The sequence below is a fragment of the Procambarus clarkii genome, chromosome 72 (genome assembly GCF_040958095.1).
Source record: "Procambarus clarkii isolate CNS0578487 chromosome 72, FALCON_Pclarkii_2.0, whole genome shotgun sequence".
NCBI lineage: Eukaryota > Metazoa > Arthropoda > Malacostraca > Decapoda > Cambaridae > Procambarus > Procambarus clarkii.
The window spans coordinates 15075929-15098324 of NC_091221.1; the positions used below are offsets into that span (position 1 = coordinate 15075929).

The following is a 22396-nucleotide window of genomic DNA, read 5'->3' on the forward strand; positions in this document are numbered from 1 at the left end:
TGTTAGTGTAATATACCCTAAGTGAATTGTTATTTTGCGGACCTTCTCTTTCCCTGATCGTTTTGCCAATTCCTTTCTCCCACAAACACATACTTTTATTACCTCCTTCCTCCAAATCAATTCCCATACCTCTATCTACTAACAGTTTAAACCCAAACAAACACCTCTAACCACTTCTTCTAGCGAGTTCGCAACAGCAACAACCCCAGCTCTCGATAGATGCACCCCATCACGAGCATACATTTCATTTCTTCCATAGAAGTGTTCCCAGTTGTCTATGAAAGATATTGCATTTGATTTGCAATATCTTTCCAGCCGGCAATTGACACCAAGTGCCCTCGATATCCATTCATTTCCCACTCCCTTTCTTGGAAGAATGCCACATATGATCGGGATTCCTCCCTTGCTCCTAACTAACTCTATGGCTGTTTTATACCTCTGAATCAGTTCCTCACTCCTGACTCGACCAACATCATTTCCTCCCACGCTAATGCAAATAATGGGATTGTTCCCATTACCAGCCATAATATCATTCATGTTGTTTATAATATCACCAATGCCAGCTCCGGGATAGCAAACCCTTAACCTGTTCCCCCTATCTCTAGCACAAAACGTTCTATCCAAATACCTTATCTGGGAATCTCCCACAACTAATGTTTGCTTAGGTACTTCCTTTACTTTCTGAGGGGCCTGCGCTTCCTTTCTCTTCGTTGCTTTCCCTTTTGCGCGATCCACAGTCTCTCCACAGCACTCGTCCTCCAAAACGTCAAATGAATTTGAAGTTGCTATGGCGTTTGAAGGCGGCTTTATCAAAGTCTTCTTAAGGCCCCTGTCTTTCGCAACTCTCCAAGACGAGGTCCCTTTACTGCTGGTCTCCTCCTTCGTTACTTCTCGTTGTTTTTTAAGCTGACGCACCTCCTCCCGCAGAGAGTCCAACTCTGTCCTCAGGGCTCCCACTAGAGTCACCAGGTCCTTAACTACAACTTCCATATTGCTATGATAATATAACAACAACATTTCCCTACCGATTTTTGTATCATCGGCAAATTTGCAAATGTTGCTACTCAAACCTGAATCTAAATCATTTATATATATTATAAACAACAGAGGTCCCAGGACAGAGCCTTGAGGTACTCCACTAACAACATTAACCCACTCTGACTTAACCCCATTTATACTGACTCTCTGTTTCCTTTGGAATAGCCATGCCCTAATCCAACTAAATATAGCACCCCCAATACCATGAGCTTCTATTTTTTTAATTAGTCTTTCATGTGGCACTGTATCAAAAGCTTTGCTAAAGTCAAGGTATACAACATCGCAATCCTTACCACTATCAACTGCCTCAACTATGCTAGAATAAAAAGTTAGCAAATTTGTTAAACATGAACGGCCATTTGTAAAACCATGTTGCGTCTCATTTATTAATTTATGTTTTTCAAGATGGAGACAAATTGTATTTGCAATTATTGATTCAAGTAACTTTCCCACAATAGACGTTAGGCTAATTGGACGATAGTTTGACGCAAGTGATCTATCTCCTTTCTTAAAAATTGGTACCACATTAGCTACCTTCCATGACTCTGGCACTCTGCCTGACTCTATTGATTTATTAAATATGGTAGACAGTGGCTCGGAAAGCTCCTCTTTGCATTCTTTAAGCACCCTGGCAAACACTTCATCCGGCCCTGGGGATTTGTTTGGTTTGAGTTTTTCTAATTGTTTAATTACATCCTCCCTGGTAACTACTAAACTAGTCAACCTGTCCTCGTCCCCACCCACATAGACTTGTTCGGCTGAAGGCATATTGTTAAGTTCTTCTTTAGTAAATACAGATATAAAATATTTGTTAAAAATACTACTCATCTCCTTGTCATTATCCGTTATTTGACCTGTCTCAGATTTTAATGGACCTATCCTTTCCCTAGTCTTAGTTCGATATAACTGAAAAAAACCTTTAGGATTTGACTTTGCTTGCTCTGCTATGCGAACTTCATAGTTTCTTTTTGCTTTCCTAATCTCTTTTTTAACATTTCTAACCAGTTGTATGAATTCCTGTTCTAAACTGACTTCCCCATTCTTAATCCTTTTGTACCAAGCTCTCTTTTTACCTATAAGGTTCTTTAAATTCTTTGTTATCCACTTTGGGTCATTAGTATTCTATCTATTCAATTTGTATGGTATACTACGTTCCTGTGCTTTGTTTAGAATATTCTTAAATAAGTTATATATTAAATCCACATCGAAATTCCCTTTTACGTCACCTATCGCTGGGTTCATGTCTCGCTCCAAGACCGGCCCACACCCCATACCCAAGACTTTCCAATCTATTTGACCCAAAAAATTTCTTAGGCTATTAAAATCAGCTTTTCGAAAATCTGGCACTTTAACAGAATTTTCTCCTACAGGTCTATTCCATTCTATGCTAAATCTGATTACTTTGTGATCACTGTTCCCTAGCTCACTCCCTATTTCGATGTCATTAATCGTCAATTAATTCTAGAAAATCTTCTGCTTCACTATTCCCTGTTTTGTTCACCCAGTTTATTCCACTAAAATTAAAGTCACCCATGACATAAATACTGTTAGATCGAGATGCTCTAGATATTTCATTCCATAGATGCTTTGCTTCCATTCTGTCTAAATTTGGTGGCTTATATATAACTCCTATTATAATATTATTTGCTTTTTCGTTTAATTCTATCCAAATAGTTTCTGTGTGTGGCTCAGTTTTGATTCCCTCTTTGAGACTACATTTCAAATTGTCCCTAACATATATGGCTACTCCCCCTCCTCGTCTAATATATCTATCTGTGTGAAATAGTTTAAATCCATTTATTTGATATTCAGCTAATAGTTCTCTATTTTCTACATTCATCCACGTTTCGGTAAGTGCAATAATATCTATTTTTTCTGTGCAGACAAGAGCATTTAATATATGTAGTTAACAATATATGTAGTTTAATACTGTAGTTTGATTGGCTGCATATATATAAATTCAATATAAACCTCCCCTAATGTGTAGTTAGTAACTGGTCTTCTGACCTCATCTGTAGTCTTCAGCTATCAAACACTTGCGTTACCTCGAATCTTTCCTCCTTCTGCTATGTCCTTCCTTCGACATTCTTAGCCCCTGTCAGTTTGGCTTCCGCTCTCAGAAGAGTACCAACGATGCAATTATTAGTCTCCTTGATATAATTTACTCAGCTCTTGACAAAAATGAGTTTCCAATTGGACTCTTCATTGACCTGAGAAAGGCCTTTGATACTGTTAATCACGATTACCTCTTAAGTAAACTCCATCATTATGGAATCCGAGGCCATGCACTGGACTATATCCAATCCTATCTTAGTGATAGACACCAATGTGTAGCCATCAATAATATAATCTCTCCCATTCTACCAATAACTGTTGGAATGCCACAGGGCAGCATCTTGGGACCTCTTCTTTTTCTTATATACATTAATGATCTGCCTAATGTCTCTAACATTCTGAAACCTATTTTGTTTGCTGATGATACTACCCTCATCTACTCCAACCCCAACCCACATACACTAAATGGTGTTGTTAATAATGAACTAAAAAAAGTCCACTTATGGATGTCAAGCAACAAACTAACACTTAACATAGAAAAGACCTACTACATCCTATTCGGAAGCAAATCTACAAATGCAATTCAACTTCAAATTGACAATGTAAACATTAGCAATAAAAATGATGGAAAGTTTCTTGGCATATTCCTAGACAAGAGACTCAACTTCAGTACCCACATACAACACATAACTAAGAAAGTCTCTAAAACAGTTGGTATACTCTCCAAAATCAGATATTATGTTCCTAACTCTGCTCTCATCTCTCTATATTATGCACTAATCTATCCCTATCTCAACTATGGTATCTGTGCATGGGGTTCAACCACTGCAAACCACCTCAAGTCCATCATCACCCAGCAAAAATCTGCTATCAGAATAATATCAAATTCTGCTTTCAGACAACACACAGCCCCCTTGTTTAACTCCCTAAACATGCTAAACATAATCTCACTCCACAAATTCTCTTGTGTCAACTACACTTACAAAACCCTGTTCTTAAATGCAAATCCTTGTCTGAAACTCTTCTTGGACAGATGTAATAGGACCCATTATCACCACACCAGAAATAAATATCTCTTTGATATCCCCAGAGTTAAACTTAATCTGTGTAAACACTATGCAAATAAAGAGACCCAGTTTATGGAACTCACTCCCTAATAAATTGAAAAGCTGTCCAACTTTTACATCATTCAAAATCAATACTAAAAAGTACCTAATTTCATCTTCATAGTTTTTCACTTTTTGCCTTAAAATTGCACTGTATCAATTGCTACCCAATCTCCCAACCTTTATGTTCCCAATTTGAACATCTTTACCATTGTGATCATTGCTGTTTTCTTATATGTGCTGCCAATCTGTTGTATGGTGTTTATAAATCTTGTTTATCTGTATCTTTTGCTACCCAGTCTCCCAATCTTTATGTACCCAATCTGAACATCTTTACCATTGTGATCATTGCTGTCTTATATGTGCTGTCAATCTGCTGTATGGTGTCTATTAACCTTGTTTAAATTACTAATCAAGCTGTCAATGTAATCAATCAGAGCTTTAATATAACACTGTGCTTTAATATACCTACTTATCTCTCTCATCTCATTTTTCTCTTGTAATGTATCTTTATCATTTATCAATTCTGATTGAAATTACCTACTTAAAATTATCTGCTAGATTAAGGACCTGCCCGAAACGCTGTGCGTACTAGTGGCTTTACAAGAATGTAAATACTGTACTATCCAATGTATTCTCACAAACCCAATGTACCTTCTTGTATATAAATAAATAAATAAATAAATAAATAAATAAATAAATAAATAAATAAATAAATAAATAAATAAATAAATAAATAAATAAATAAAAATAAATAAATAATTCTCCTTTTCCACTGCCATGAACAACTGGTCCCTAACCCTGCCGTCCAACTGTGCTCCGAAGTTGCAGTGGTTAGCCAAAGCCTTCAATTCCGCAAATAAATCCTGTACGGATTCCTGCTGCTTTTTCGTCCTCTTCTGGAAATCCATCAAACTCCTGTGATATGATGGTTTCACCACATACTGACGTTTAAGCAAAGCAATCAAGTCTACATAGGTCTTCGTGTGCGGCAGCTCAGGTGCACACAAATTTCCGAGAACACTATATGCTTCAGAACCCAGTGAAACTAAGAGTACCGCTTTCTTGGTGGCGTCGTCCTTAATCTCCCGGTACTGAAAGTTTGCTTCCAGCAGGCTGAGCCACAGGTCCAACGAGATCTTGGCAGTGTTTAACGGCTCGATTGACATGGTAGCCATGACCACGGTGTAGCACACTCCACTGTTATATGCGAAGCGTCCACTCGTCCACACGACGTACCCTGCACTGTCTTGATCCTCACACCACGTCTCGTACCCTGGCTCTCTGTCAGCGATGTTTAATTCTCGTCGCCACTGTTATGGTTTTGGTCAGACAAACAATCTTCGTCCACATGGTTTTATTCTCCGCCAGTAACCACAACAAAACATTATCAGGTACATGAAATATTATTAACAAGATCATAAACAAAAGAGCATCTGCTCCAAACATGCTACCTCCAACATCTGTAGTACTCAATCCCAACACTGGGCTTGAGGGCATGGGCTGTAGGCAGGGTGATGCCTGTGGCAACGCGGGCAGTAGTGCTTGAATGAACAGGAAGTGAAGTTACAACCCGGACCCCTCGAGTGGTAGGCGAAACAGTAGCCCGGGGGGAGGCCGGAGGCCCTGGCACTGGAGAGTGGGCTGACGGTAATGCGGCCGACGACATGAGGCATCGCTGGCGTCCCCTCATGTGAGACGTGTTGTACCGACCTAAGCTCCAGGTCAAGTCTGTAAGCGAGCCAGGGGCAGCCCGACCTCTCCTTGTCCCACCTGTAGGCCTTGTCGTACCACATCCAGTCTCCCCGCAGGGTCGTCTTCATGGCCTTCACGTGCCGGATGTAAGTAAACAGCGCCTGCCCCTTGGCGGGATGCCGCTGCAGGTAGATCGTTGCGTAGATTTATAGCGTAGATCGTTGCGTAGAGTTGTGTGCTTAATATACTGTACCTACAATTTTCTCTCATCTTCTTTTTTTTTCATTTCATGTAATCTGTTATCATTTTTTGTCTATAAATTTTGCAAGTATTTACCTCCTTAAAATTTTCTTAGAGGACCTGCCCGAAACGCTGCGCGTGCTAGTGGCTTTACAAGACTGTAATTACCATATTTGTATCCTCACATTCCTTATGTACATTCTTGTATATGCATAAATAAATAAATAAATAAATAGATGTCGAAGCCATATGCCCACTGCTCCGGCGTCAGGGGCGGCAGTTTCTTACCAGATGGCTGGGCATCCATGGTGGGTGCGGGGCGCATCTCGAAGTGCCCTGCGTCACGTTCGAAGGCAAGCAACTCCCTGAGGTCGACGTACTTGTTTGCCCAGACCTTCTCCTGAAGGGCCTGCAAAATGTGCTCCCCCAAAAGAGGAATGTTGGAGCCCTGTGACCCCCAGGGCTGGCCTTGCCAGGGACTAGTAGGAGGTCTTTGCAACATTTCGTTGCGAAGCGGGCGGTGGCAGCAGCGTAAGTGAGGGGGAGACCCGATGATTGATTGATTGATGAAGATTAAGCCACCCAAAGGGTGGCACGGGCATGAATAGCCCGTAAATGGTGGCCCTTTTGAGCCATTACCAGTATCAGTAGATGATACTGGAGATCTGTGGAGGTGCGACTGCACCCTGCGTGACGGGAGATATCTCCGGGGGAGACCCGTCTTCCATTCCCTTAAATATGCCACCCACACTGCGCGCACAGCGCCTGCGGAAAGCGCTGCGCAAATGTCTTTCTCTCCACCAGAAATTCCACCGTTTTCCGAGGAAAGCAGTGCCCATTTCTCATGCAAGTGGTAGTCCGACACTTGTCCTTGCAACTGTACTCTGGCATACCTGTGACTTAGGCAATCTTGAATCCATGCTAGCATATTTCCTTTTACACCTTTTTTAACTAAGGTGTGTGTAAAATTACTTGCGGGCTTGCAAGTTTGAATGCTTTTGCTAGATCAAGGAAGATCACTATAGATGGACCTGAGTTAATTGTTCCTAATAATGTTGCTATGCAGTTGGCAGTACCTACTGCTCTAGTAAAGCCAAATATGTGTCTATGCAGGTTTCCAGTCTTCCACAGTAGCCTATTTAAGACCATCCGTTCTGCAGTTTTACCAATGCATGATATTAATGAAATGGGTCTGTAATTGCCAGGTTCTTTCGGCTTAGGAATCGAAATGATGTCTGTTTTCTTCCAAGAGGCCAGCAGTTTGCCTTTTTTATAAGATGCATTGATAACGTCCAATATCCCTTGTTCTCCAGCAGGACCAACATGTGCGATAATTGAGTATGTAATGTTATCAGCACCTGGTGCAGTGTCCTTATCACCTTTTTTGGGGGGGCTCTGATTAGTCCTTGTTTGGTGATGGAACAGTCACATTCGTTATGTGTAGCTATACTCTCATGAATGGCTGTCAACCTCTCTTGTTTTAATTGTTCTTGCTGCCTTCGAACCATTGCAGGAAGCCGATATGAAGCTGTTCTTTCTGTAAATTGTATTTGTATTGCCTGCAGTTTTCAATGCGCTGACTATTGACTTTCAAAACAGGAGGATTATTGATTTTAAGAGGTATAAAATCCTAGTTTTCCCCGTGGAGACGATAAACCCACATTCAAAACATTTATTTGCAAGTGTATCAAAGAGGGTCTGCAGCCAAAATGCAACACGGCCTTTGTATCCTCCGCGACACCCTATCTTAATTATGGTTTCTGTACATGGGGTTCAACCACTGCAAACCACCTCAAGTCCATCATCACCCAGCAATTATCTGCTATGGTATCTAAACTCAACTATGGTATTTGTGCTTGGGGTTCTACTACCGAAAATCATTTACGTCCTCTAATTACTCAACACAAAGCTGCTATTAGGACAATATCCAACTCTGGCCCCAGACATCACTCGGTACCCCTACTCAAATCTCTGAATATGTTAGACATTAAGGGGGCGATAGTTAGGGTTCATAAAAGTTGTTCTAGTGCAATGAAAATTTATTGACGTGTTACACGTGAAGAGGGCTGCAAGTGGTCCAAGTTTCAGCATCGCAGCCTAAATAGAGAGGGAGAAAAAAAAAAAAACTTTTTTTAACCATTTTTTTACATGTTTTAAAGTTGATATAACAAATACAAATATCAACTGATATTATTTCTATGATACTCAGCTATCACAATACTATATAATAAAGGTTGTCTAGTGGCATTATTATCCCAAACCTATTTAGTGCAATAATACAAATTTTCAAAGTTCACCCAAAAAATTATGCAACAAAATGATGTTTATAAATATATATAAAATCAATAAATGATCTTAGGGGAAATATATAACTTGAGTTTTTAGAGGCACAGACTCTACATATAATGTGCAAGTTCCATGTAAATTGAATAATAAATAAAAAAGTTATTCAACCATATAGTTGCAAATTAGTTACCTGTAAAAAATGAAGGTCAAAGTTCAGCCACCTTTGGCTGAGGTTGATGAACTACCAATTTCAATCAAAATTACCACCCTTGTAGATTGGCATTCCTTCAGTAAGGTGTGTAAGTTCCATGAAGATTGCCTGATAAAAAAAAAAAAAAAAAATTATTAAAAAAAAAAAATTAAAAAAAAAAAATAAAAAAAATTAAAAAAAAGACAGCAGCTTTATATTTACAATTATTTATGATATAGTATCAAGATATAAAACATAATACATACTAACCTAATATAATTGGTCTGAAATATGCAACATCTTGCAACATCAAGAGGGAGAACGTCTTGAGTTGCAGGTCTAAGATCTTGAGTGGCAGGTGCCGCAGGTGGTGTGGCAGGTGCCGCAGGAGGTGTGGCAGGTGCCACAGAGGTGTGGCAGGTGCCACAGGAGGTGTGGGTGCCTGGGTGTGAGGCGAGGTAGTGTGTTGTGGGGGCGGGAGGCTGCCCTCTCTCTTCACTCAAGGGAACTCTTGTTTTGCCTCAGTGTGGCTTTACGCTCCTTCTTTACTTGGCTAACGCGTAGAGCTCTTGCCTTTAGAGCTTTCTTCTTGTCCGATACTATATCCATTGTGCAGTATATGCAAGAAAATACGATCTGTGCGAGCGCGTCAGGCATGCGACCGCCGGCACAGACACTGAGAGGGTGACTAAGCCAGTAAATCGGATTATAGCCCCTCCCTCTCACAGAAGACAGTTGCCAGCGAGTGTGTTTATAATTTGTATATGCATAACAAGATATTCTCCACTCTATTGCGAAATACTAGACGCTTACAACGTATGACGCATCACCCTACGGCGCACCCGAGCCGCGAGGACCAGATTTCGGGCAATTGCGGCTGGAAAATTTGCTGTAATTACGTTATTTATTATCATAACATTAAACGGTTTGCACCACGGTGTTGCCAGAACGTTGTAGTATTTTTATAAATTTTTCGTGTTTGGCCGAATTTTTTCGGCCAAACAATGATAACGCCCTCTTAAGTCACTGCACATTCTCTCATGTGTATTATACATATATAAAACGCTAAACTGTAATGCCAATCCTGACCTCAAAAGCTTCATAGAAGGTTGTAACAGAACCCATGAGCACCACACCAGAAATAAGTACAGTTTTGATATTCCTAGAGTACGACTTAATCACACTAGAAATGCTCTACAAATCAAGGGACCCAGATTGTGGAATGACCTTCCCAACCATGTTAAAGTCTGTACCTCTCTCAACCAGTTTAAGACAAAAACGAAGCTATACCTAATAAATTCCCTGTAACCTACCTTACCCCTCTAATGTCATCCAATGTCTGTTTTTTTCTAAAGAGCGCTGTTTGTCGACAGAATTGTATTTGTGCTGCTTTTTCAGCCATGTTTTCATTCCATGTTTTATTTTACTCTTTATGCTCAATTAGTATTAAGCTTTAGTCATTTAAGTTTTTATGCCCGAAACGCTTTGCGTAATAGTGGCTTTAGGCATTGTATGTACTAGCCCTATGTAGAAATCCATCACTCTTTGTAAAATCTCTTTTATGTATGTACCTAACCTAAATAAACATTTTGATTTTGAATTGATTTGCTATCAGAATAATAACAAATTCTGCTTTCAGACAACACTCAGCCCCCTTGTTTAAATCCCTAAACATGCTAAACATAATCTCACTCCACAAATTATCTTGCGTCAACTACATTTACAAAACCCTGTTCTTAAATGTAAATCCTGCTCTGAAACTCTCCCTGGACAGATGTAATAGGACCCATTATCACCACACCAGAAATAAATATCTCTTTGATATCCCCAGAGTCAAACTTAATCTGTGTAAACACTCTATGCAAATAAAGCGACCCAGTCTATGGAACTCACTCCCTAATGAATTGAAAAGCTGTCCAACTTTTGCGTCATTCAAAAACTATTAGAGGGGCTGGTCCCAAACCTGCACACAGAAATAACATCACATGAGACCAGAAGACATGGCAGGATGTGCAGAATACCCCCGTTGAAAAACAGAGGTGCAACTGGTACTCTGAGAGAGAACTCTATCAACATCAGAGGTCCGAGACTGTTCAACACGCTTCCACTACACATAAGGGACATAACTGGCCGACCCCTCACAGTGTTCAAGAGAGAACTGGATAAGCACCTCCAAAGGATACCTGATCAACCAGGCTGTGACTCGTACGTCAGGCTGCGAGCAGCCGCGTCCAACAGCCTGGTTGATCAGTCCGGCAACCAGGAGGCCTGGTCGACGACCGGGCCGCGGGGACGCTATAAGCCCCGGAAGCACCTCAAGGTAGCCTCAAGGTAACCCAATCTCCCAATCTTTATGTACCCAATCCGAACATCTTTACCATTGTGATCATTGCTGTCTTCTTATATGGGGTTCATAATAAATGAACTAAACTAAAAAAAACTTATATGTGCTATCATTCTGCTGTATTATTTTATTTTATTTTTATTTATTTATACACAAGAAGGTACATTGGGTTTGTGAGAATACATAGCATAGTAATTTACAATCTTGTAAAGCCACTAGTACGCGCAGCGTTTCGGGCAGGTCCTTAATCTAACAGATAATTTTAAGTAGGTAATTTCTATCAGAATTGATAAATGATAACAGATACATTGCAAGAAAAAATTAGATGAGAGAGATTAGTAAGTATAGTAAAGCACAGTGGTATATTAAAGCTCTTATTTATTATTTATTTATTTATTTATTTATTTATTTATTTATTTATTTATATATATATACAAGAAGGTACATTGGGTTTGTGAGAATACATTGGATAGTACAGTATTTACAATCTTGTAAAGCCACTAGTACGCGCAGCGTTTCGGGCAGGTCCTTAATCTAACAGATAATTTTAAGTAGGTAATTTCTATCAGAATTGATAAATGATAACAAATACATTGCAAGAGAAAAAGAGATGAGAGAGCTTAGTAAGTACATTAAAGCACATTGTTATATTAAAGCTCTGATTGATTACATTGACAGCTTGATTGGTAATTTAAACAAGATTAATAGACACCATACAGCAGATTGATTGCACATATAAGAAGACAGCAATAATCACAATGGTAAATATGTTCAGATTGGGTACATAAGGATTGGGAGATTGGGTAGCAATAGATACAGTGTAATTTTAAAGCAAATTTAAAGATAAAAAACTATGAAGATGAAATTAGGTACTTTTTAGTTTTGTTTTTGAATGACGCAAAACTTGGACAGTTTTTCAATTCATTAGGGAGTGAGTTCTATAGACTGGGTCCCTTTATTTGCAGTGTTTACACAGATTAAGTTTGACTCTGGGGATATCAAAGAGATATTTATTTATGGTGTGGTGATAATGGGTCCTATTGCATCTGTCCAGGGAGAGTTTCAGAGTAGGATTTGCATTTAAGAACAGAGTTTTGTAAATGTAATTGACACAAGAGAATTTGTGGAGTGAGATTATATTTAGCATGTTTAGGGAGTTAAACAAGGGGACTGAGTGATGTCTAAAAGCAGAATTTGTTATTATTCTGATAGCAGATTTTTGCTGGGTGATGATGGACTTGAGGTGGTTTGCAGTGGTTGAACCCCATGCACAGATACCATAATTAAGATAGGGATAGATTAATGCATAATATAGAGAGATGAGAGCAGAGTTAGGTACATAATATACGATTTTGGAGAGTATCCCAATAGTATGAGAGTATGCATGGTGTCTATTAATCTTGTTTAAATTACCTATCAAGCTGTCAATGCAATCAATCAGAGCTTTACTATACCAATGTGCTTTAATATACTTACTTAGCTCTCTCATCTCATTTTTCTCTTGCAATGTATCTTAATCATTTATCAATTCTGATAGAAATTACCTACTTAAAATTATCTGTTAGATTAAGGACCTGCCCGAAACGCTGCGCGTACTAGTGGCTTTACAAGATTCTAAATACTATGCTATGTATTCTCACAAACTCAATGTAACTTCTTGTATATAAATAAATAAATAAATAAATAAATAGATAGATAGATAGATAGATAGATAGATAGATAGATAGATAGATAGATAGATAGATAGATAGATAGATAGATAGATAGATAGATAGATAGATAGATAGATAGATAGATAGATAGATAGATAGATAGATAGATAGATAGATAGATAAACAAACACCCAGGAGCGACGGCACCACACGGATCTGTGCTAGCGCTGCCCCTAACCCAACAACATCAACAAAATCGTTCAAATGGTTTGTTTATTTTGCGTCCCAGACTCACATACTGCAGCGGTAATATGGAGAGGTGAGTGAATAATATTGTGTTGTCAGTGCAGACCGAGGCACATAGCAGATTATAGTGATTTATTTAGTATGTAATCAAACTTGTGACCGTGATGAAATAGTGATAAGATAAACTGATTGTAGTAGATAGTAGGCTCAGTGGCTACAGGTGCTTCATTCCACCGAGGTTAAAAGGAAACTCCAGATCATGGCTCCCCAGAGGAACTAGAGAAGGCTGCTTAGCTAGCCTCAACCAGGTAAAGTTATAATACCGTGAGAAACGACAGTTTAAATAGGAAGACCTTTGAAACGATCCGTCTAATTACCACAAGCTACCACAAGCTACGCAAGCTTCACTAAGCTTCCTGGCAATACGTTAGAAATGAATAAATATGATATATTTACTCATTATAATGTTGGTGCTGAATGTACAACACGAAAAAACAATTTTAATCTGAAAAAAGTATCTTTTTGTAAAGAAATTAGACGAAAATAAAGATCTGGTGACACCAAATCAAGTCAACGATCAAAGCGTCGGTTAGGTTAGGTTAGGTTGGGTTAGGTCAACCTAACCTAACATCATATTTATTCATTACTAACGTATTGCCAGGAAGCTTTGTGAAGCTTGTGTAGCTTGTGGTAATTAGACGGACCCCTTTGAAACACTCCAGGTTTCATGACTCAGTGTCAGTAGGGGTCTGTCTAATTACCCAAAGCTACCTAAAGTCTCCTAGCATTCTGTAAGTAATAAAAAAATATAAATAATAATAAATAAATAATTTTTTTTTTTTATTCAGGTAAGGTACATACATACAAGGTAAGATACAAAAGTTGATGGATTTATAGATAGAGCTAGTACATACAATGCCTAAAGCCACTATTACGCAAAGCGTTTCGGGCAGGAAAAGACACTAAGACTAAAACTTAATACTAATTGAGATTAAAGTCTAAATTGTGTTGAGAAAAAATAAGAAAAGAATGGAAAAAAGGGGGGGGGGGAACCATGGCAGAAAAAAAGCAAAAATACAATTTGGTCAACAAAACAGCATTGTTTAAAATAGAAGACATGGGTTGACATTTTGGGGGTGAGGTAGGTTACATTGAGTTAATTAGGTAGTACTTAGTTTTTATCTTAAACTGGTTGGGAGAGGTACAGCCTTTTACATAATTGGGAAGGTCATTCCACATGATATATATGCGCACTGTAATGTTGGTACTGAATGTAGAACATGACCATTTTTTTTTCTGAAATAATGTAATTTTATCACTAAATTAGACACAACAATATATCTTGGATAAGTCGCTCCACAACATTGTTGTTTGTATTGTCGACTTCCTATGGCATCACATGCCATCTTCTTAAGATTCTTGAGATGATTTCGGGGCTTTAGTGTCCCCACGGCCCGGTCCTCGACCAGGCCTCCACCCCCAGGAAGCAGCCTGTGACAGCTGACTAACTCCCAGGTACCTATTTACTGCTAGGTAACAGGGGCATTCAGGGTGAAAGAAACTTTGCCCATTTGTTTCTGCCTCGTGCGGGAATCGAACCCGCGCCACAGAATTACGAATCCCGCGCGCTATCCACCAGGCTACGAGGCCCCTGGCCAAAGTTAAACTTATGTCATAACCACTGAGGCACACCTCACTTCTTTCCTGGATGACTGTGGGATAACAGCTGTATAACCAGAACATAAATTGTAGTCTCATGTACTACCTATGGAGCCGGTCGGCCGAGCGGACAGCACGCGGGACTTGTGATCCTGTGGTCCTGGGTTCGATCCCAGGTGCCGGCGAGAAACAATGGGCAGAGTTTCTTTCACCCTATGCCCCTGTTACCTAGCAGTAAAATAGGTACCTGGGTGTTAGTCAGCTGTCACGGGCTGCTTCCTGGGGGTGGAGGCCTGGTCGAGGACCGGGCCGCGGGGACACTAAAACCCCGAAATCATCTCAAGATAACCTCAAGATAACCTAAGTGTACTTAAGCTCTGCCTTTCCTTGCCAAAGGTTTTTTTTTTTTTTTTTAATTTGTCATCTTTGTTGTTGACATTTCTTGTTTTTTACTCTAATTATTTGTTCTTAATTAACCCCCCTTGTCACTAAACCTAGGTTTCTTTAATACCCGGTTATATTTAAAGTAACTTGGAATTTGTTTCGTAGTAATCATTTATTGGAATTAATTAACAGTATAATTGTTTATATAAGTATCTACCTCAGTATCATAGTAAAATCTTCCACATAAATATAATCTCACTCTGTTTATTTTTATACTTAGATTTATATTAGAGTAAATTTCTAGATTTACTTAGATTTATGTCATTTTTTTTAAATTATCTATTTGAGCTCACTTTGTTTTCTTAGGTTCATACTAATTATAGGATTTTAACTAACCATTACTAAGCTAATTATTGTTAACATCATTTTACTTTATGATTATTATTTTCTTATTATTTTTTAATTTACATTTATATTGTCAGACTTTACAGATTTTTTTTTCTTTTACCTAACTTGTGTATCCTTCCTGGCTACCAATGGGATCTTTATTTGACTTCTAATTTGTTACTCTTTTATGTGTATTTGCTTCTATTCTTGTGTTTTGCTATAATTACTTTGTTTTTACAGCAGATTTAGTATTTAACTGTTTCTGTAATTGCTTGTCTTATTGTATCGTGATCCCTCTGCATCTCCATGCACACTGATATTGATCCTGAACTAAATCTTCTGTCTCATGTCTTCACCAACCAGCACATTGATCATCATTATTGCAAGTATTACACAGCACACCAGGCAAAAACAAACTCCAAAATAGCACCTGCTTATCAGTTTACAACCAAAATGTTAGATCACTTGGTAAACATTTTGATGATATAATGCACTGCTCACAGCACTAGGTACTAATTTATCGTTCATTATTTTAACAGAAACTTGGCTAAGTAAAGACTATACCCAACTCTGCTACTTAGCTGGTTATAAAGCCATTCATAACTGTAGGCCTAATAAAAAAGGTGGCGGCACAGCTATATATTACCGAGATAAATTTATCTGCAACAGTGTTATTAGTGATAGAGATGACAACTGTGAATATACTTTTGTTCAGTTTACAATTAAATCTCTTAAATCCTCCTTGACTATTGGAGCCATCTATAGATTTCCCAATACTAACAAGCTTCATTCTCAGATAACCTAAGGAATCTTATTATAAACAACAATCTCAACAAAAACTACATCATTCTGGGAGGAGACTTCAATATTGACCTGGGTCAACAAAATTGCTCTCAAGTTGACTATTTTCTTAACAGCATGAACTCCTGTATGCTAATCCCCACAATCACCAAACCCACCCGAGTCACTCAAACATCAGCCACTACCTTGGATCACTTATGGAGTAACATAACAGCTCCCCTTGTATCTGGTATAATCTACGACAGAACAACTGACCACTATCCTACCTTTCTCATAGCGAACATGGACATACCACCACCAGAAAGCAAGAAACTTACATTCAGGTTACACTGTGAATCAGCTTTAGGCAATCTTGCAAATGCACTTCACAATATTAACTGGGATTCTGAATTCAATAATGCTCAGGATATAAATTCATTAGCTAACCTCTTCCTCTCCAAAACTCTAAGCTTCTACAAAACTCATTGTCACCTCCTTACCAAGCAAGTAACTGACAAAAGAATAAACAATCCATGGCTCACAAGTGGCATTTTCAAATCAATCAACAAGAAACATGAATATGAAAAGAAACTTAGGATTGGCCTAGTTACAAAGGAAGTAGTTAATAGGTACTCATCAATATTTACCAGTATCATAAGAAAGGCAAAACTTTAATATTATGAGAATAGATTCAATGAAGCAAAAGGCAACAATTATAGACCAATATCAAATCTACCCATTCTATCAAAAATATTGGAAAAAATTATCAACAAACAGCTCTATTCCTACCTCGTAAAATTCGACATATTCAGCCCCTGCCAGTTTGGCTTCCGGTCCCAAAAGAGCACCAATGATGCAATCATTAGTCTCCTTGACGTAATCTACTCAGCCCTTGACAAAAATGAGTTTCCGATTGGACTCTTCATTGACCTAAGAAAAGCCTTTGATACTGTTAATCACAACTACCTCTTACTTAAATTCCAGCATTATGGAATCCGAGGCCTTGCCCTGGACTATATCCGATCCTATCTTAGTGACAGACACCAATGTGTAACCATCAATGATACAACCTCTTCCACTCTACCAATAACCATTGGAGTGCCACAGGGCAGCATCTTGGGACCTCTTCTATTTCTTATATATATCAATGATCTGCCTAATGTCTCTAATATTCTTAAAACTATATTGATTGCTGATGATACTACCCTCATCTATTCAGACCCCAACCCACATACACTAAATAATGTGAATAATGAATTAAAAAAAGTCCACTTATGGTTGTCAATTAACAAACTAACACTAAACATAGAAAAGACCTACGACATCTTATTTGGAAGCAAGTCATTGAATGCAATTCAGCTACAGATAGACAACATTAACATCAGTAATAAAAATGATGGAAAGTTTATTGGCTTATTCCCAGACAAGACTCAACTTCAGCACCCACATTCAACACATAACTAAGAAAGTCTCTAAAACAGTTGATATACTCTCCAAAATCAGATATTATGTTCCTAACTCTGCTCTCCTCTCACTATATTATGCACTAATCTATCCGTATCTTAATTATGGTATCTGTGCATGCGGGGTCAACCACTGCAAACCACCTCAAGCCCATCATCACCCAGCAAAAATCTGCTATCAGAATAATAACAAACTGCTTTCAGACAACACTCAGCTCCCCTGTTTAAATCCCTTAACATGCTAAATATTAACTCCCTCCACAAATTCTCTTGTGTCAATTACATTTACAAAATTCTGTTCTTAAATGCAAATCCTACTCTGAAACTCTCCCTGGACAGATGTAATAGGACCCATTATCACCACACCATAAATAAATATCTCTTTGATATCTCCAGGGTCAAACTTAATCTGTGTAAACACTCTATGCAAATAAAGGGACCCAGTCTATGGAACTCACTCCCTAATGAATTGAAAAACTGTCAAACTTTTGCCTCATTCAAAAACAAAACCAAAAAGTATCTAATTTCATCTATGTAGTTTCATACACTGAGCTTTAAATTTGCTCTGTATCTAGTGTTACCCAATCTCCCAATCTTTATGTACTTAATCCAAACAATCTTATCATTGTGTTCATTGCTGTCTTCTTTTATGTGCTAGCCATATGCTGTATTGTGCCTACTAATTTTTGTTAAACTACCATTCAAGCTGTCATTGCAATCAATCTGAGCTACCTATGTACTTAATATTCCTACAATTTTCTCTCATCTTTTATTTTTTCTTGCTATGTAACTGTTATCATTTTTATAAATTTTGCTAGTATATACCTACTTAAAATTTTCTTAGATTAAGGACCTGCCCGAAATGCTGCACATACTAGTGGCTTTACAAGAATGTAATTACTAAGCTATGTATCCTCACAATCCCAATGTACCTTCTTGTATAAATATACTGTATATAAATAAATAAATAAATAAATAAATAAATAAATAAATAAATAACTGATTGTAGTAATAGATAGTAGGCTCAGTGGCTATAGGTGCTTCATTCCACCGAGGTTGAAAGGAAACTCCAGATCATGGCTCCCCAGAGTAACTAGAGAAGGCTGCTTAGCTAGCCTGAACCAGGTAAAGTTATAATACCTTGAGAGATGACAGTTTAAATAGGAAGACCTATGAAACACTCCAGGTTTCATGACCCAGAGTGTCAGTAGGGATCCGTCTAATTACCCAAAGCTACCTAAAGTCTCCTAGCATTCTGTAAGTAATAAAAAAATATGATATATTAGCTTACTGTAATGTTGGTACTGAATATAGAACATGAAAAAAATATTTTTATTCTGAAATAATTTAATATTATCACTAAATTTGACGCAACAATATATCTTGGATAAGTCGCTCCACAACATTGTTGTTTGGATTGTCGACTTTCTATGGCATCACCTGCCACTTAGTTTCATATAATTTTGTTATAAAATTATATTATTTCAGAGTAAAAATATATTTTCTTGGGGGAGCCCCTACGGCTCCCCGGAGCTATCCATGGCTGATATGGATACCCTAACTATTTTGCATCAGTCAATGTGGGTGGAGTTCTAGGCCTACTGGGGACCACGAGCCAGAACCTGGCCTCCTCAGAGAGGCCAGGTTCTCTCTGAGAGCCCCTACGGCTCCCTGGAGCTTATTGGGCTAATGTATGTTAATAGGCCGGGACATTAGCTGAGAATTTCAGACCTACCCTACCAGGGACCAGCGCCAGAACCTGGCCCCTTCAGAGAGGTTTCAGGGAGCAATGGCCCTGGAAAACCCCCTTGTGGTTGGGGTTTTCCTTATCTGCCATCGACTGGGGTTAGGCACCCAGAAAGGTAGGCATAACAAAACAAACCCCACATGGTAAAAAACTAAAACAAAAAACCGAACAGAGAGGTAGAAACTCCCTACAATCCCAAGGAAACAAGCAAATAAGCAAACATCACACTTTACTGCCACGCCGATTGTCCGCACAGCCCTCCCCGCCCTAAGAGGGGGGAGGGGGGAGCCCCGGACCTCACCGCGCCAGTTGCCTAGCATCAGTTCGTTCGCTAATGTCAACCGGGATAGACGCTTCTCTGGCCTCAGTTTCCTAGGCGGTGTTTGCCTTGTGTGGCGTTCACTGCCGTGTGTTGTGTTGCGCAGTGGCCAGGAGTACTTCATCAGTACAAGGGCTGCATATGCTTAGGGGCTTCCTTCCCTAAGCGCCCTGTGAGTACTGCCCCTGCGTGACAGGGGCAGTACTCACAGGTTATCTTCCCAGGAGCGTTTGGGAACCATTCCCGTAGAGGTTCTTGCTGCTTGGCATTTGCCTCGCCCTTGGGTCCAGCTGGGGCTTGGGACCCTTGTTTTGCCCTGGGGTAGGGACTGGTATTGTGCTGGTTAGGGCATCAAGGTGTTGCGCGGCCTGCCACCTAAGCGGTGACCGGTTCCTGTTGCCTATGGAGACGGTGTACTTTTGCGGGGTTTTTCTTTTGTTTTTATTTTCATTTGCCTGGTGGGGGTCTGCCTAGTGTGGCTATAGTTCCACTGGTAGTGTTTGGTGGCCCTCTGCTAGGCCCCCGTGATTGTACATGTCGCAGGGGTTTTCAGTGTTGTCCTCTACCCCCTTGTTATTTTTAAGTTTCTTAATTGGTTACCAACACCTTGCCCGGGCTTCCTGTAGTTGTTACCCTACGGACCCTGGAAACCCCTGTCGGGGCTCGGTGGACCATTGAATATGTCTTCCGGGTTCCAACCCCTCTTGTACGGGATCGTTGGTTGCTGTGCCCTTGTTCTTGTCTCCGGGTGACAGTCGCCACTTGTACCTTCGTCATGTTACCTATTGGGTCACTGACACCTTGACCCGGAGTCTTGCGAGAGATATTCTCTGCTTGTTTTCCAGTGCTCTCATGATGTTATTACTGTTTAGAGTACAGGTGACTTCCGTGTTGCAAGCTAGGTTAGGTTGCTGCAACACAATAGGTTGGTTTCCCACTCGGATGCCCCGGGGCCGCCCTTTTTTGGTTAGGTGCTGTTCGCCCCTTTCCCTCCCTGTTCCCGGCTCCAGACCGTTTGTGGGTTTTGGGGTCAGGGCGGGGTTTAGTTGGGGCCGAGACTCGGGTGGTTTCGGGGGCTGTCCCCTTCGGGTTGGGGACGGAGGTTTTCGAGCCTGTTCCTCCTGCCAAGGCTTCTGGGTCTTACCAGTGACCCTTTCTTGCTGCCTTTCCCATGGACTCTTCCTTTTGTTTAAGGGCGGAGGGCTTGGAGGATAGCTCTGCCCCGTAGCCTCTGTTGCGGGTTCCCGGGGCTGTGGGGGATGCCTGCTAGCAGTTCTGGGGCTGTTTGCCCATGCCTGGGTTTTCTGCTTCTGGGCGGAGTTTTTTGCCCATCCAATCTGCTTGCTTCCCACTTTTGCTGGCGTGTTTTCGTATCTTTTGCGTCGGTCATAGCCCCCTGTTCTGGTGGCCATTTTCTTCTGCTGGTTTCCCGGCGTGGCCACCAGGGCAGCGTTGCGGTTTGTTTACATGCGCCTGGGTGTATGAGTAAGCGTCTTGGGTGAGTTTTTTCACTTTTTCAGGGGTTTTATTCTCCTGTTGTCATTTCTTTGCTTTTCTGGTGTTTTCTGCCCATTTCCTGTTCCTCTGGGAACGTTTGAGTGTTGATTTTACACCGGGGTTTTCCGTTTTGTCTGTTTTGAGTCTGGGCCCTAGGGTTTGGGCTCAGTGTCCCTGTCTGTTTATGCTTGCTCCCACACCTTGTCCCTCAGTTTTTGGTCTGTTTTGACCGTTTCCCTGGGGGGTTCTGTCTGGGGGCTGTGCTTTGCTTTTCTGTGGTGTATCTCCGCCGGCAAATGTGGTGGTTTGGCCTCCCCCTGGTTCGATTCCGGGTTCCTTTGGGTACTTTGGTTTCGTTCCGGAGGTTTCTTCCTCTTGGGCCCCTTTGTGGGTTCAGGGGGCTTTGTTTCCTCGTGTGTGACCCGGTTCTGCCTTCTGGGGTTCTGGGGGTCTTCCTGGCTTGCAGAATGATCTTTTTGGGTCTTGGCACATGTTGTGGTCGTGCTGAGACTTTGGGGTTTTGTTGTCGAGGTGGACCTTTTCATGCAGTTTTGTGCCTTCTTCGCCTGGCCAGCGTGGTCCTCTCTGCCCACTGGTCGGCGGCTTGTAATTTTCTTTTCATGTGTATGTGTGTGTGTGTACACTGTGTGTGTGTGTGTAATTACCTAAGTGTAATTACCTAAGTGTAGTTACAGGATGAGAGCTACGCTCGTGGTGTCCCGTCTTCCCAGCACTCTTTGTCATATAACGCTTTGAAACTACTGACGGTCTTGGCCTCCACCACCTTCTCACTTAACTTGTTCCAACCGTCTACCACTCTATTTGCGAAGGTGAATTTTCTTATATTTCTTCGGCATCTGTGTTTAGCTAGTTTAAATCTATGACCTCTTGTTCTTGAAGTGCCAGGTCTCAGGAAATCTTCCCTGTCGATTTTATCAATTCCTGTTACTATTTTGTATGTAGTGATCATATCACCTCTTTTTCTTCTGTCTTCTAGTTTTGGCATGTTTAATGCTTCCAACCTCTCCTCGTAGCTCTTGCCCTTCAGTTCTGGGAGCCACTTAGTAGCATGTCTTTGCACCTTTTCCAGTTTGTTGATGTGCTTCTTAAGATATGGGCACCACACAACAGCTGCATATTCTAGCTTTGGCCTAACAAAAGTCATGAACAATTTCTTTAGTATATCGCCATCCATGTATTTAAATGCAATTCTGAAGTTAGAAAGCATCGCATAGGCTCCTTGCACAATATTCTTTATGTGGTCCTCAGGTGATAGTTTTCTATCTAGAACCACCCCTAGATCTCTTT

At 40.2% G+C, this 22396-nt stretch overlaps 1 protein-coding gene and 1 long non-coding RNA gene across 2 annotated transcripts in view; one reads left to right on the top strand and one right to left on the bottom strand.

Moving 5' to 3' along the window:
• Nucleotides 1–8060: 8060 nt before the first annotated feature.
• On the bottom strand, nucleotides 8061–9631 carry LOC138356482 (uncharacterized). Its single transcript, XR_011224468.1, has 3 exons — nucleotides 8881–9631; nucleotides 8611–8739; nucleotides 8061–8231 (listed from the first exon to the last, which is right to left on the bottom strand). It is a non-coding gene; the product is annotated as an uncharacterized lncRNA (long non-coding RNA).
• A 3418-nt stretch (nucleotides 9632–13049) lies between these two features.
• LOC123773774 (cholesterol transporter ABCA5) overlaps nucleotides 13050–22396 on the top strand; it is a 567017-nt gene continuing 557670 nt past the window's right edge. Inside the window, exon 1 of the mRNA XM_045767705.2 lies at nucleotides 13050–13160. The gene's annotated coding sequence lies outside the window, so the exon portion shown is untranslated. The remainder of the gene's footprint in view (nucleotides 13161–22396) is intronic.